Genomic DNA, 13,700 nt, shown 5'->3' on the forward strand with positions numbered 1-13,700 from the left:
CAGGAATAGTTGCTTTCAGAGTACTTTGTACATATTTTATTTTATTGGATCTTCACAATGACCCAGTAGCAATTTACAGATGAGGAAACTAAAACCAAAGTGTCCTGTCCAGGATCACACAGCTGGTGATGGAGCCAGGACTCAATTTGAGATTTCTTCCTTCCAATTCTTTCTTTTTTGACACAGACCCCCTCAGTCCTCAATACATGCACAGCACATGTGCACACACGCACACACACACACACACACACACACACACACACACACATCATTATTGCTACCCATACAGTGGAGTTCAACATGTTGTTGATAATAACTCACCATCACCTAAGGAGACAGACCTAGTCTTAACTCCTGGTCCTACTATTTACTAGAGGTGTGTGTGTGTGTGTGTGTGTGTGTGTGTGTGTGTGTGTGTGTTTAAATAGACTTTGTTTTTTAGAGCTGTTTTAAGTTCTCAGCAAAATCAATCAGAAAGTACAGAGAGTTCTCCTCTATCACCCCAACTCATGGCCTCCCCCACTGTCAACATCCCACACCAGAGTGGTACATTTGTTGCAATCATTCAACCTACATTGACACATCATTATCACCCAAAGTCCACAGTTTACATTAGAGTTCACTCTTGGCATGGCACATTCTGGGGGTGTTGACTAGCTGTGTTTTTGAGCAACTTACTTTGCTTCCTTTCTCCCTGTGAAGATGGGATCGTAGTGCCTACTTTAGAAAGATCACTATGAGAACTAAATTAAATCAGATCATGCATATCAAGCAAATTACCTGCCTGGCACAGGGTAAAAGAACCCAGTAAATGGAGCTGATGTTAATATTCATGCAAATCCCCTCAGTATGAGCCCAGCTGTGTAACTGCTGAATCTTCCCCTTGTTCTCTTTGATCTCAGCCCAGAACCTCTCGTTCGCACCTGGATGACTCGGCCAGAGATGATTTCTAGAAGTTCCTTAAAGATATTAGTCTGTGGGCTGGGCACAGTGGCTCACACCTGTAATCCCAGCACTTTGGGAGGCCGAGGCGGGTGGATCACCTGAGATCAGGAGTTTGAGACCAGCCTGACCAACATGGTGAAACCCCATGTCTACTAAAAATACAAAAATTAGCTGGGCATGGTGGCGGGCGCCTGTCATCCCAGCTACTCAGGAGGCTGAGGTGAGAGAATCGCTTGAACCCAGGAGGCAGAGGTTGCAGTGAGCCGAGATTGTGCCATTGCACTCCAGCCTGGGCAACAAGAGCGAAACTCTGTCTCAAGAAAAAAAAAAAAAACCATGTATTAGCCTCTGAAGATTTACCGTGCTGCTGAGAGGAACTTAACGTTTGGTTCTTGGGGAAAGAGCTGTTAGGTAAGCTGGGATGCAATAGACAAAGGTTCACAGAATGAACCCTTATGGTGGGCTGTGGGACAAAAAAGTTTCCAATTTGGACCTCTCACCAAGAGAAACAGAAGGGGAAGAGAAAGTACAGGAGGGAAAAATCAAAGCGTGGAGGCGAGCTGCTGCTTTTAGCCATGGTGAAGGTGAAATCAGGAAACTTCAGTGGGGTTTGTCAAAGAAGACCTTCAATACTATGAACTATGGAATATGCAAAACGAGAACTGTCTTGTGCATTTCTATCCCCTTCTCCTTCATACTGTTGACCTTCAGGTGCCTACACAGGGTAGCTGGGGGAAATTGAAAGGAGCAGAGCTTCCAGCATTTTTTCTTTTGTGAACAACCCTGGTAAAAAGATTTTGTGCCAACGGTTCTTGGTTTCTCCTCTGACAACCAGTTCCTTCCCCTGCTATTCTTACAGCCTTCAGAGTCTGCACAACAGCACTGACATCCCTGCTTCATGTGCAACTGTGAGTACCCATCTGTAAGCCTTTGAGAACAGGGACTGTGGCTTCTACTTCTGAAACTCCCACAGCAGTGAGCCCCTGCAGATAAGCACATATTAACGGATACCGGGCTTCTGAGGGGGGGCCCCCTTCTGCATGGTGTAGTGCTAGGTCCCCAGATCAAGTCAGATGCCAACGAGATTCTTGTTAGAAAAGCTGTGGGTAACACAGACCCAAGAGAGTGGGGTGCAAAAATGGAAATGCAGTTTCCTGAACATTGTCATAATGTGACATCGATTGCTGTGTGATCTTACGTGAGTCATTTCCTTCCCATCTGTTACCTTGGTTTCACTCATCTGCAGAATGAGAACAGTTTTGTAAAGGCACATGCATATATTCATTTTTTTTCCTGATTAGAAAAGTAATATATATTTCTTGTAGAAAATATAGAATATACAGAAGAATGTGTGAGAAATAAAAGTCCCCACTTAAAACCACCCGGAGGCCAGACACAGTGGTTTGCGCCTGTAATCCCAGCACTTTAGGAAGTTGAGGTTCGAGGTGGGTGGATCACTTGAGTCCAGGAGTTCCAGACCAGCCTGGGCAACATGGCACAATCCTGTCTCTACAAAAAATATAAAAATTAGCCAGACGTGGTGGCACATGCCTAGTCCCAGCTACTTGGGAGGCAGAGTTGCAGTGAGCCAAGCTTGGGCCACTGCACTACAGCCTGGGCGACAGAGTGAACCCCCCACCCCCGCCCCAGAAAAACAAAAAAGGAAAAAGAAAACCATCCAGAGATTAAACATTGTTTACATTTTGGTTTACTGCTTTTTGTTTTTATTTATTTCTATTAAACATTTGATGTAGGCCAGGCGTGGTGGCTCACACCTACAATCCCAGCAATTTGGGAGGCTGAGGTGGGTGGATCATTTGAGGTCAGGAATTCGAGACCAGCCTGGCCAACATGGTGAAACCCTGCCTGTACTAAAAATACAAAAATTAGCCGGGCGTGATGGCAGGCGCCTGTAGTCCCAGCCACTCGGGAGGCTGAGAGGGGAGAATCGCTTGAACCCAGGAAGTGGAGGTTGCAGTGAACCAAGATCACGCCACTGCACTCCAGCCACAGTGACAGAGCAAGACTCTCTAAAAATAAAAATAAAAATAAGAAATAGAAAATAGAAAAAATTGATGTAATTGGTTTATTGCTTTTTAATCTTTTCTCTGTGTGTGTGCCGTGTGTGTGTAATTTGCGGAGTCCAGTGCAAAATGAAAACCTAGGCCCCTTGTTCCCAAATTATGAGGAACTTCAAGAAGGCCACAGCAGAGCATTGAACCCACTCTGGAGTCGTTTGACTGCGTGGTCACGTGCCCATGAAGTGGGCTCTTTGTATTCCCTACTCAGAATAATAAGATCATTTATTGAGGGTTCTCTGTGTGTCAAGTATTTCATTTAATTAGTTATAACTTAATTCAGCTTCTCTGATACAAATACAATTCTTCCCCCTCCCCATTTTTGCAGATAAAACAATTGGGGATCAGAAAGTTTAAGTAGCTTGCCCAAGTTCATACAGCTAGTCAGGGCAGAGACAATATTCATACCTGAGTCTTTCTGGCTTCAGGTCTGTGCTTTTAACATTGCAGCACATTCCCTCTCATATTAACTTTTTTTTTTTTTTTTTTTTTTGAGACGGAGTCTCGCTCTGTCGCCCAGGCTGGAGTGCAGTGGCGCGATCTCGACTCACTGCAAGCTCCGCCTCCCGGGTTCACGCCATTCTCCTACCTCAGCCTCCCGAGTAGCTGGGACTACAGGTGCCTGCCACGACGCCCAGCTAATTTTTTGTATTTTTAGTAGAGACGGGGTTTCACCATGTTATCCAGGATGGTCTCTATCTCCTGACCTCGTGATCCACCCGCCTTGGCCTCCCAAAGTGCTGGGATTACAGGCATGAGCCACTGCGCCCGGCCCTCATATTAACTTTTATAAATTCATTTAAAAATTATTAATAAAGTTGAGATTATACTATACATAAAATCTTATATTGCATTTTTTTTCATTTTATATCACGATTGTTTTTTCTTCCTCTGTTATTAAACAGAGGAGAAAAACTGCGGCTATTTATGAGAAAGAGTGAAGTCTAAATGACAAAGCTCTGAGAAGAATTTCATTGCAAGATTAGATTAAATACAAAACATCAATGATCCAAAGCAGGAGCACGTGGTCAGTGGAGACTTGGCAAAGGCTAGGCTGCTGTATTTAACCCACAGCCCCCGACTGATAAATAGAATATAAACATCTCACTCTCCCTGCTCTGAACATCCTCCACATTAAAGAGGATACCTTTGCAGATCCCCGACAGTCAAGAAGATTTCTGTCCAATTTACTTTTCACAAAAGTAAAAGTTTCATTGTAAAACGAAAGCAATGGGTTCTTTTTCAAGCATAAATAATATTATATGGAATATAAGTTTCAACCTCCTCCTTACACACACACACACACACACACACACACACACACACACGCTCGAATACCCTTACGGGGGTGTGCAGCCCTGTCTTCCTTGGCAATCACTGAGTTACATGTAAAACAGAGCCAGCACTGAAGGTAATATTAAAAATGTTACTATGCACCACTGCAGACTTTGGGAAACTGACTTAATCTCTCTAAGTCTGAGGAGCCACGTGTGTAAAATAGAGCTCATAAGAGCTACCTCAACAGAATGAGGAAAGAACCTAACGGGTAGGCTTTTCCTGAAGCTGGGACTTCTAAGCCAAGAGTCAAGCTTAGGTTACTGTGAATTAGATTTTCTTTGTAGGCCTTAATTCCTCAACGAAAACTGCAACCATGGTTAGGGTCCCTGGGATCTAGGGCTGAGGAACTGGGGGAGAAGAGGAGTAAGGCCTGTTACTGTACCCATCACCTTTTGTTTGTCACAGTTCTTATTTTCTAGGGAACTGTGGTTAAAAGGAAGACAGAGTACAGCTACCTTTTAGGGAGAGAAAAAAACCAAAACACAATCCTCAGCTTTCAAGGTGTATGAGGGAGAGAGCACCAAGGTAGTGATTTACTCCTGAAGTCAGCTGAGTCTTGGGGAATTTAAGCAGCTAAGGGACACAAGCTTCAGGCCACAGAAAGTGAGGGCCACTGGGGCAGGAAAAAAAATCCCTCTTCATTTGGTGTTAAGTTTCCACCTATCAAAATGCATCTTTCTAGATGACTTGCTGCCCTTTGCTGGCAAGCTCTCCCAACGTTGTGCAACGAGATTTAATAAGAAATAACAGGCTGGGCATGGTGGCTCAGGCCTGTCATCCCAGCATTTTGGGAGAGCAAGGCAAAAGGATCACTTGAGCCCAGGAGTTTGAAACCAGCCTGGGCAATATAGCAAGACCCCGTCACTACAAAAAACAAATAAAAATAATTAGCTGAGCATGGTGGTAAATTATAGTCAGCTATGATTATGCCACTGCACTCCAACCTGGGTGACAGAGCCAGACCTTGTCTCTAAAAAAAAAAAAAAAGGCCGGGAACGGCGGTTCACAGCACCCAGCACTTTCGGAGCACTTTGGGAGGCTGAGGCGGGCAGATCACCTGAGGTTGGGAGTTTAAGACAAGCCTGGCCAACATGGAGAAACCCTGTCTCTACTAAAAATACAAAAATTAGCCAGGTGTGGTGGTGCATGCCTGTAGTTCCAGCTACTCAGAAGGTTGAGATGGGAGAATCACTGGAACCCGGGAGGCAGAGGTTGTGGTGAGCTGAGATCAGGCCATTGCACTCCAGCCTGGGCAACAAAAGTGAAACTCTGTTTCAAAAAAAAAAAAAAAAGAAAGAAAAAGAAAAAGAGGGCCGGGTGCGGTGGCTCATGCCTGTAATCCCAGTACTTTGGGAGGCCGAGGCAGGCGGATCATGAGGTCAAGAGTTCGAGACCAGCCTGGCCAACATGGTGAAACCCCGCCTCTACTGAGAATACAAAAATTAGCCAGATGTGGTGGTGCATGCTGTAATCCCAGCTACTGGAGAGGCTGAGGCAGGAGAATAGCATGAACCTGGGAGGCGGAGGTTGCAGTGAGCTGAGATCGTGCTATTGCACTCCAGCCTGGGCAACAGAGCAAGACTCCATCTCAAAAAAAAAAAAAAAAAAGAAAGAAAGAAAGAAAAAGAAAAAGAAATTTAAAACATGATTAGACTTTAGATACATACAGTGCCTGCCCGGTGTTCCCCCCAAATCTGTCTCCTGAGGCCCAGCAGGCACGTAACCCCAGGTCACTCACAGTGAATGAGGAAGGGATGGCGATGGGTGGGCCCCTGTGTTTGGAGGCTCTGACGCTGTTCTCTCATGCACTCTTCCCACTGTGCCCCAGCTGGGAGTTTTTTTTCTCTTTCTGCTCTTTACTAGCACTCGTCTGGTGCCCTTTTCTCTCTCTCTTTTTGTACCTTCTTCAAGAGGCTGAGGTCAAGCCCTTTTCTCGTTAAGACTAAGTAACCTGCGGACAGAACCTCTGTGTTCTCCAAATGTTTTCCTATAATGTCGTCACACATGGGTCACAGGACGACCCTGCGTGCCCCTTTATTTCACAGACCAGGCTGCACCAAGAGCCCATGGCCACACACTAGCAAAGGACAGAGCCACGGCTTCCACGTGAGTCGTGGACATCGGCTCTCCCTGTATGCTTTCCTCTGTTCCTTGCTGCCTTGCTCCCCCAGGCATACACACCTCCTATTCCAGGATACCCTTGAACTTGGCCAAGCCTCCCTCTTCCTTCCTCGTCCATTCTGTTCCTCTCCTTCCATCAGCAGTTCTTCCTCTTTATGCTTTTCCATCACAGCATCTGGCCACGTCCTCCCCCGTTTTCCACGTAAAGCTTCAGTTTTCTAACACTTTCGACTTGACTTTGAAAAGCTTGCAAGTGGGAAAGACCCTTATGCTTTTCTGCCTTGGATTTTTCCCCGCCCCCTTTACTGCTTGAGATGAACATCTACTTGAGAAACTGAGGATCCTTATCATCACAGTGGGTTACATTTTGGTTTTACTTCTCATTATGATTTTTGAATTATTAGTATAGTGTAAGTTCATTGCAGAATATTTGGAGAATAGAGAAGGGAAAAAATACCGTAAACAACGTCATAATCCCAACACCCCTGCACTTAGTGTATTTTAATAACGATGATGTTTTAAGAAGAAATTGACTCTCCACTTACTCCTATAATTACCACACTATTTTTGCACTTAAGAATGTCTTTTCAGTTCATGGTCCCTTTGCAAGACACTACTGTCCATTCATGAGCACAGGGCACCATTGACTGCTCACCCTTGGTCTGTTAGAGAGTAACATAAATTCAGTTTCATTTAAGGAACTGGTCAGCTTATTTTAAACACTTCCATTGCCTTCTAGGTCAAAGAAACCCTCTACGAGAAGGGCATTTGGACCGGCTGATCTTTGGATAACAATAACTGTTACTTAGGGATAGAAGGAATATAGAAAATGAGTCTATATATATAGACTCTTGAACCCAGGATTTTGTCACCAGCCTGGGCAACATAGCAAGACCCTGTCTCTACAAAAAATAAAACAAAAAAACAAAACCAAAAAAACCTTTTTTAAATTAAAAAAATTTGAAATAAAAAAAATATAGACTCATTTTATATATTCCTTCAATCCCTAAGTAACCCCCTCCATGAACAGAGGATGTATTCTGTACTTGCCTAAATTGCAAGAAATGTTTGAATGGCTAGATCTGGACAATGTTGTGTTGGGTTAAGCACAGTCCTGAGCTCAGGAGTCTAAGACCAACCTGGGCAACATGGCAGAACCTCACCTCTACAAAAAATACAAAAATTAGCCAGGTGTGATAGTCCCAGCTACTTGGGAGGCTGAGGCAGGAGAATCACTTGAACCCAGGAGGCAGAGGTTGCAGTGAGCCAAGATCGTGCCATTGCACTCCAGCCTGGGCAACAAGAGTGAAACTCCGTCTCAAAAAAAAAAAGAAAAACATGAACAGCCCAGCAGAGAAATGGGCAAAGAATTTGAACAGTACCATGCAGCAGAAAAAGAAACTCAATGACCAAATATGAAAAAAGGCTCCACTCACTAGCAACCAGGGACATACAATTTAAAAACAACAATAAGATACAATTTCACACCCATGGAACTGGCCAAAAGTAAAATGTTTGACAATAGCAAATGTTGACAAAGAGGTATGAAGATGAGAACTCTCATGCACATCTGGCAGAAGTGTAAATGACAAGGTCATTTGTGAGAATAACTTGACAATATCTAGAAAACTTGAAAATGTCCATAGTCCGGCCGGGAGCGGTGGCTCACACCTGTAATCCCAGGACTTTGGGAGGCCGAGGTGAGTGGATCACAAGGTCAGGAGTTCAAGACCCTCCTGCCGAACTTGGTGAAACCCCCATCTCTACTAAAAATACAAAAAATTATCCAGGCGTGTTGGCGGGCGTCTGTAGTCCCATCTACTTGGGAGGCTGAGGCAGGAGAATGGCGTGAACCCGGGAGGCGGAGCTTGCAGTGAGCCGAGATTGTGCCACTGCACTCCAGCCTGGGCAACAGAGCTAGACTCCGTCTCAAAAAAAAAATTAGCCAGGCGTGGTGGCACGTGACTGTAATCCCAGCTACTCAGGAGGCTGAGGCAGGAGAATCACTTGAACCCGGGAGGCGGAGCTTGCAGTGAGCCAAGATTGCGCCATTGCACTCCAGCCTGAGCAACAGGGTGAGACTCCATCTCAAAAAAAAAAAAAAATTGTAAATAGTTTGTTCATTTGTAGGAGAATAGATAAATAAATCACAGTATATTTCTAATGTGGAATTCTATATAACAGTTTAAATCAATGAACTAGATCTATATGATTCAGCATTGATAAATCCTGAAAATTATTGACTAAAAATTGTACATTATAAAAGGATGATCCCATTAACAAATATTTTCTAAAATATGCAAATGAATACCATCTATATTACAGTGTATTTGTAGTGAAAATATAAAATAGGGTCTAGATACACATCACATTCATGTGGCTGCTTCTAGCGGGAGAGGGAAGCAGTTCTAGGACTGTGATAGTCATTAGGCCTCTTTAAGAGCCTTTCTGGCCAGGCGTGGTGGCTCACACCTGTAATCCCAGCACTTTGGGAGGCCGAGGCGGGTGGATCACAAGGTCAGGAGATAGAGACCATCCTGGCCAACATGGTGAAATCCTGTCTCTACTAAAATACAAAAAAAAAATTAGCCAGACGTGGCGGTGTGTGCCTGTAATCCCAGCTAGTCAGGAGGCTGAGGCAGGGGAATCACTTGAACCCCGGAGGCGGAGGTTGCAGTGAGCCGAGGTTGCACCACTGCACTCCACCCTGGAGACAGAGCAAGGCTCCATCTCAAAAAAAAAAAAAAAAAAAAAAAAAAGGAATCTTCTGGATTTCCTTCCAGTACATGGTAGGATTGTATGTCCTTACATTCTTTGAAGTTAGGCACAACCACATGACTTACCGTGGCCAATACATGTAAGTGGAAGTGTTACTTTTGGGTGGAAGATCTAAGAACGATATGCACAATTTACCGAGCTCTTCCCTTTGCTGTAGTGATCATCAATGTTTCAGACTCAGTGTTTCAGTCCACTTCATCCGCTGGGTCCTGGAGTGAAGACAGTGTATGACAGTTTCCAAATGACCCACAGTGAACATGAGGCATGACTGAGAAATGGATCTCTGCTTCCTTAAGCCACTAAAACTGTGGGAGTATATGTTTGTTACTGTAGCATAGCTAGCCCATCACATTGATACAGGGACTTCAACTTTATCTGTAATGTTTCATTCCTTCTTTTTGTTTTTAAGGTCTAGAGAACATATGACTAAGTGTTAACATTTGTTCATTTTGAATGGAGAGTGTTGAGTCTTATATTACCCTCATTCTTTTTCGTTTTTTGTGAACATTTTTTTAAAGTCCCCTGGAATTGGCCGGGCATGGTGGCTCATGCCTGTAATCCCAGCACTTTGAGAGGCTGAGGTGAGTGGATTGCCTGAGGTCAGGAGTTCGAGACCAGCCTGGCCAACGTGGTGAAACCCTGTCTCTACTAAAAATACAAAAATTAGCCAGGTGTGGTGGCAGATGCCTGTAATCCCAGCTACTCGGGAGGCTGAGGCAGGAGAATTGCTTGAACCCGGGAGGCAGAGGTTGCAGTGAGCCCAGATGGTGCCACTGCACTCCAGCCTGGGCAACAGAGTGAGACTCTGTCTCAAACAAAAACAAAAACAAACAAAACAAACAACAACAAAACACCAATTCTGATATGCATGTTCTTCATGTTAAGCCATCTCAAACCTCTTCAGAAAACAAAAGTGATAAAGTGTGAATCCTCTGTCACGTCATCTCCTTTTCAGGTCCTCCGCCCTGACTATGCTTCATTTCTCCTACAGCAAGGGCACCTCGGCTGCAGGGGAGACCTGCTCATCAGTCCTTAACACGGCCACTGCGCTACGTAAAAGCCTAGTGTGAGCAGGGTGAGCCTGTAACGTGGGATTGGTCCTGACCTCTCACGTTGGTATAATAAAGGAGGGCTCTCTGTGGAAAGAGAGCTTTGTGTCTACTTCGTATTTGTAAAACAGATGCTTCCATGACTTCCTTTTCTTCCCACACAGTATTTTATATTAAATATCTAAATGAGAAACACAGAGTCAAGATCGCTCAAATGGCTCAGCAATACACCTCACCTATAAATCAAAGCAAAGGAACGCTTCAGCAGTGAAAAACAGTCTGTCCCAAGAGACAGGATACTTCTCTTCTATTTGTGGGTATGCTATTGTCCTGCCATGTGACCTGGCCTCTGTAGGACTTCACGTCCTTTCTGTATAATATGACATTTCTCCTAACGCTAACTTTCTATCAACACTTTCATTTAAAAAATTAGAAGTTATTATTTTCTTGTATTAAGTCCTCAAAATTAAAAAATAAAATAAAAATTTGAATTAAAAAAATAACTTGGCTGGGGGCAGTGGCTCACGCCTGTAATCCCAGCACTTTGGGAGGCTGAGGTGGGCTGAAAACCTGAGGTCAGGAGTTCAAGACCAGCCTGACCAACATGGAGAAAACCCGTCTCTACTAAAAATACAAAATTAGCTGGATGTGGTGGTGTGTGCTTGTAATCCCAGCTACTTGGGAGGCTGAGGCAGGAGAATTGCTTGAACACGGGAGGTGGAGGTTGCGATGAGCCAAGATTGCACCATTGCACTCCAGCCTGGGCAACAAGAGCAAAACTCCATCTCACAAATAAAATAAAATGAAATAACTTAAGAACCAAATAGAGTTGAAATATTACACATTAGTAAGTATGTGATCAAAGGCAGGCAGTTCCCCAGGCGTGTAGCAACAAGTGATACAGGAATGAAATCCTAGTCCCCAGGGTGGGACTAGGGTGATATGGGGGTAGAATGATTTCGGACATGGGATTTGTTTTTGTTTTTGTTTTTGTTTTAGCATTCCAAAAGCAGCTTTCTTTTATAACATAAAGAAATTAGAAGAAGGCTTTCAAGACAGTATGATCAACTAAGACGCTATTTCCCAAACTAGTACTCTGAGGGACACTGTCTTTAGAGTTCCTAAGTAGGTATACTTAATGCTCACATGTGGAAAATTATGTATGCTCTATCTCCCTCGGAGAATCATCATGCATGTTATCTTATGAAAGACTGAGAAATCCTACAAAAGAAAAAAACCCCACCTATTTTAACTTTGTTTCATCCGGCGTTCACAAACGCATCTGTGCGTGGATCACTTTTTTGCTCACTGCCATCACCACCTTCCACGTCAACACGGGGAGTGCTGTGCCAAGGCAACGTCTTAGCCTGTGAATCACAAGCCACGGACTCTTTTGTGTGTTTCTGCCGCAGCATTGCTGAGTAACTGGGTCAGCCCTCTGCTGGGGTCTTGATTTCTCCACCTGAAAAACGAGGACGATAACACTTGTCCACACTTAAGAGAGATGAGCTAGATAATGTCCATGAGGGCTTTGACCCTTTAAAGCAGGTTCTATAGAAACAATGTTATTATCTCAACCACAGAAGCACGATGGGATAACAAGTCACATCATTAGATTCTATTATACACACCCGGACCCCGCAGAGGCGCCACACTTAGCTTTCTGTCCTGGTCCCTGAGGGCTTTACATACATTTCATATACTCCAGTAAGCAAACCCATTCCATGCTGGTTCCTGCTGCAAACAGACCAAAAAGGAAAGAAAGGAAATACAGAGAAGCAGACAAAGTGCAGAAATAGAGAATGCAGGAACAGCAATGGTTAACAGTGACTGAGTACTTACTAGGTGTTACCCATGTGCGAGGCAGTTGAAACACAGTGTTTAAATCATCCCGTCTAGGACTGGGTGCAGTGGCTTACGTCTGTGATTCCAGCACTTGGAAGGCCGAGGCAGGAGGATCATTTGAGCCCAGGAGTTTGAGACCAGCCTGAGCAACACAGTGAGACCCACATCTACACACACAGACACACACACACAAACTGACCCATCTAGCCCTCACCAAAATCCTAAGGAAGACACACTTATTATGACAATATTGGAGGTTAGAGAGTGTGGCTTGCCCAAGGACATACAGGTATTACCTGAACAAGCCTGCCTGATTCCAAAGCCTACATGACATTGTTTCCTAAGGTAGTACACATAAAATAATCTTAGGTGGTTAAAAAAAAATTATTTTAATAGTTTTGCATTTTAATGTATATTTGAAAAAACATCATATGTATTGCAAAGCCATGGTTCCATTCAAAAATATCATAGGTGAAGATAAGAAAATGAGAAAGTCTAATTAAGAAAATAATAGTACAACTGATATGTGGACACGTCAAAAATCATGAAGGTGGTGTGCTAGTGAAGGAAGCTGGGGAATCGTTGCAATACATCCTTCTACCTTCCAGAAACTTCTACCTCCCAAAAAAGAGAAGGTAAGCCAAAGCCCAGTTAGATTCACCTTAACCAGGCTTTTTGTTTGTCTTATTTTGTTTTGTTTTGACTCTCACTCTGTCACCCAGGCTGGAGTGCAGTGGCGTGATCATAGCTCATTGCAGCCTTGAACTCCTGGGCTCAAGAGATCCTCCTGCCTCAGCCTCCTGAGTAGCTGGGATTACAGGCGTGCACCACTATGCCTGGCAGATTCACATTAACAAGGCTTTGAGCTTGTTTCGGACTCCTCTAGGCTCAAGTGCAAGAGAGGAAATGAAGTTGAGTGAAGGCTGAAGGTTGGCAACGGTTGCTATGTTTATCTGCGGTGGGGAGGTGGGGGCAGAGAGGCATGCCTGTGATTGTGAGATCTGATTCACAGAAAATCACAGACTGACAAGCACCATCTCCTACAGAGAAGGAAACAATATCTTTAAATTCTTGGCAACCCTCTCCCTGACCGGACCAACTGTGCACAGCTGCCTGGTTCATCTTTCAGCTCTGTAGAGAAGGGGAGGGTCTTAGTTAAGACTTCTTGGTTGCAAAAGCAACCCACTCAACTAGTTCAAGTCAAGCAGAAAAAAGAAAGAAGGGCTTCTGTAGATACTGGGTTTTGTACAGACCACCAAAAGATGGGAGCTGGAGTGGGAGTCAGGACCCATGACTGCTCTTTGTTTTTTGGGGTCTCTCATCTCTGCTTCTCTGAGGTTCTCCTTCATTCTCTCTTTCTGAGCTTCACCAGGCATGACCATCTGGCCCTAGCCTTACATCACTTCTTTTTTTTTTTTTTTTTTTTTTTTTGAGACAGAGTCTTTCTCTGTCGCCCAGGCTGGAGTGCAGTGGCGCGATCTCGGCTCACTGCAACCTCCGCCTCCCGGGTTCACGCCATTCTCCTGCCTCAGCCTCCTGAGTAGCT

General features: G+C 44.3%; 1 long non-coding RNA gene across 1 annotated transcript in view; it reads right to left on the reverse strand.

Annotated features, from left to right (window-relative positions):
- The window catches only part of LOC134728464 (uncharacterized), a 51,265-nt gene continuing 37,565 nt past the window's right edge, over positions 1–13,700 (reverse strand). The window contains exons 2-4 of the long non-coding RNA XR_010108880.1: positions 11,553–11,771; positions 9,326–9,469; positions 1–2,454 (exon numbers count right to left, since the gene is read on the reverse strand). This is a non-coding gene — a long non-coding RNA (uncharacterized LOC134728464). The remainder of the gene's footprint in view (positions 2,455–9,325; positions 9,470–11,552; positions 11,772–13,700) is intronic.

This window comes from Pan paniscus, chromosome 10 (assembly GCF_029289425.2).
Source record: "Pan paniscus chromosome 10, NHGRI_mPanPan1-v2.0_pri, whole genome shotgun sequence".
Taxonomy (NCBI): domain Eukaryota; kingdom Metazoa; phylum Chordata; class Mammalia; order Primates; family Hominidae; genus Pan; species Pan paniscus.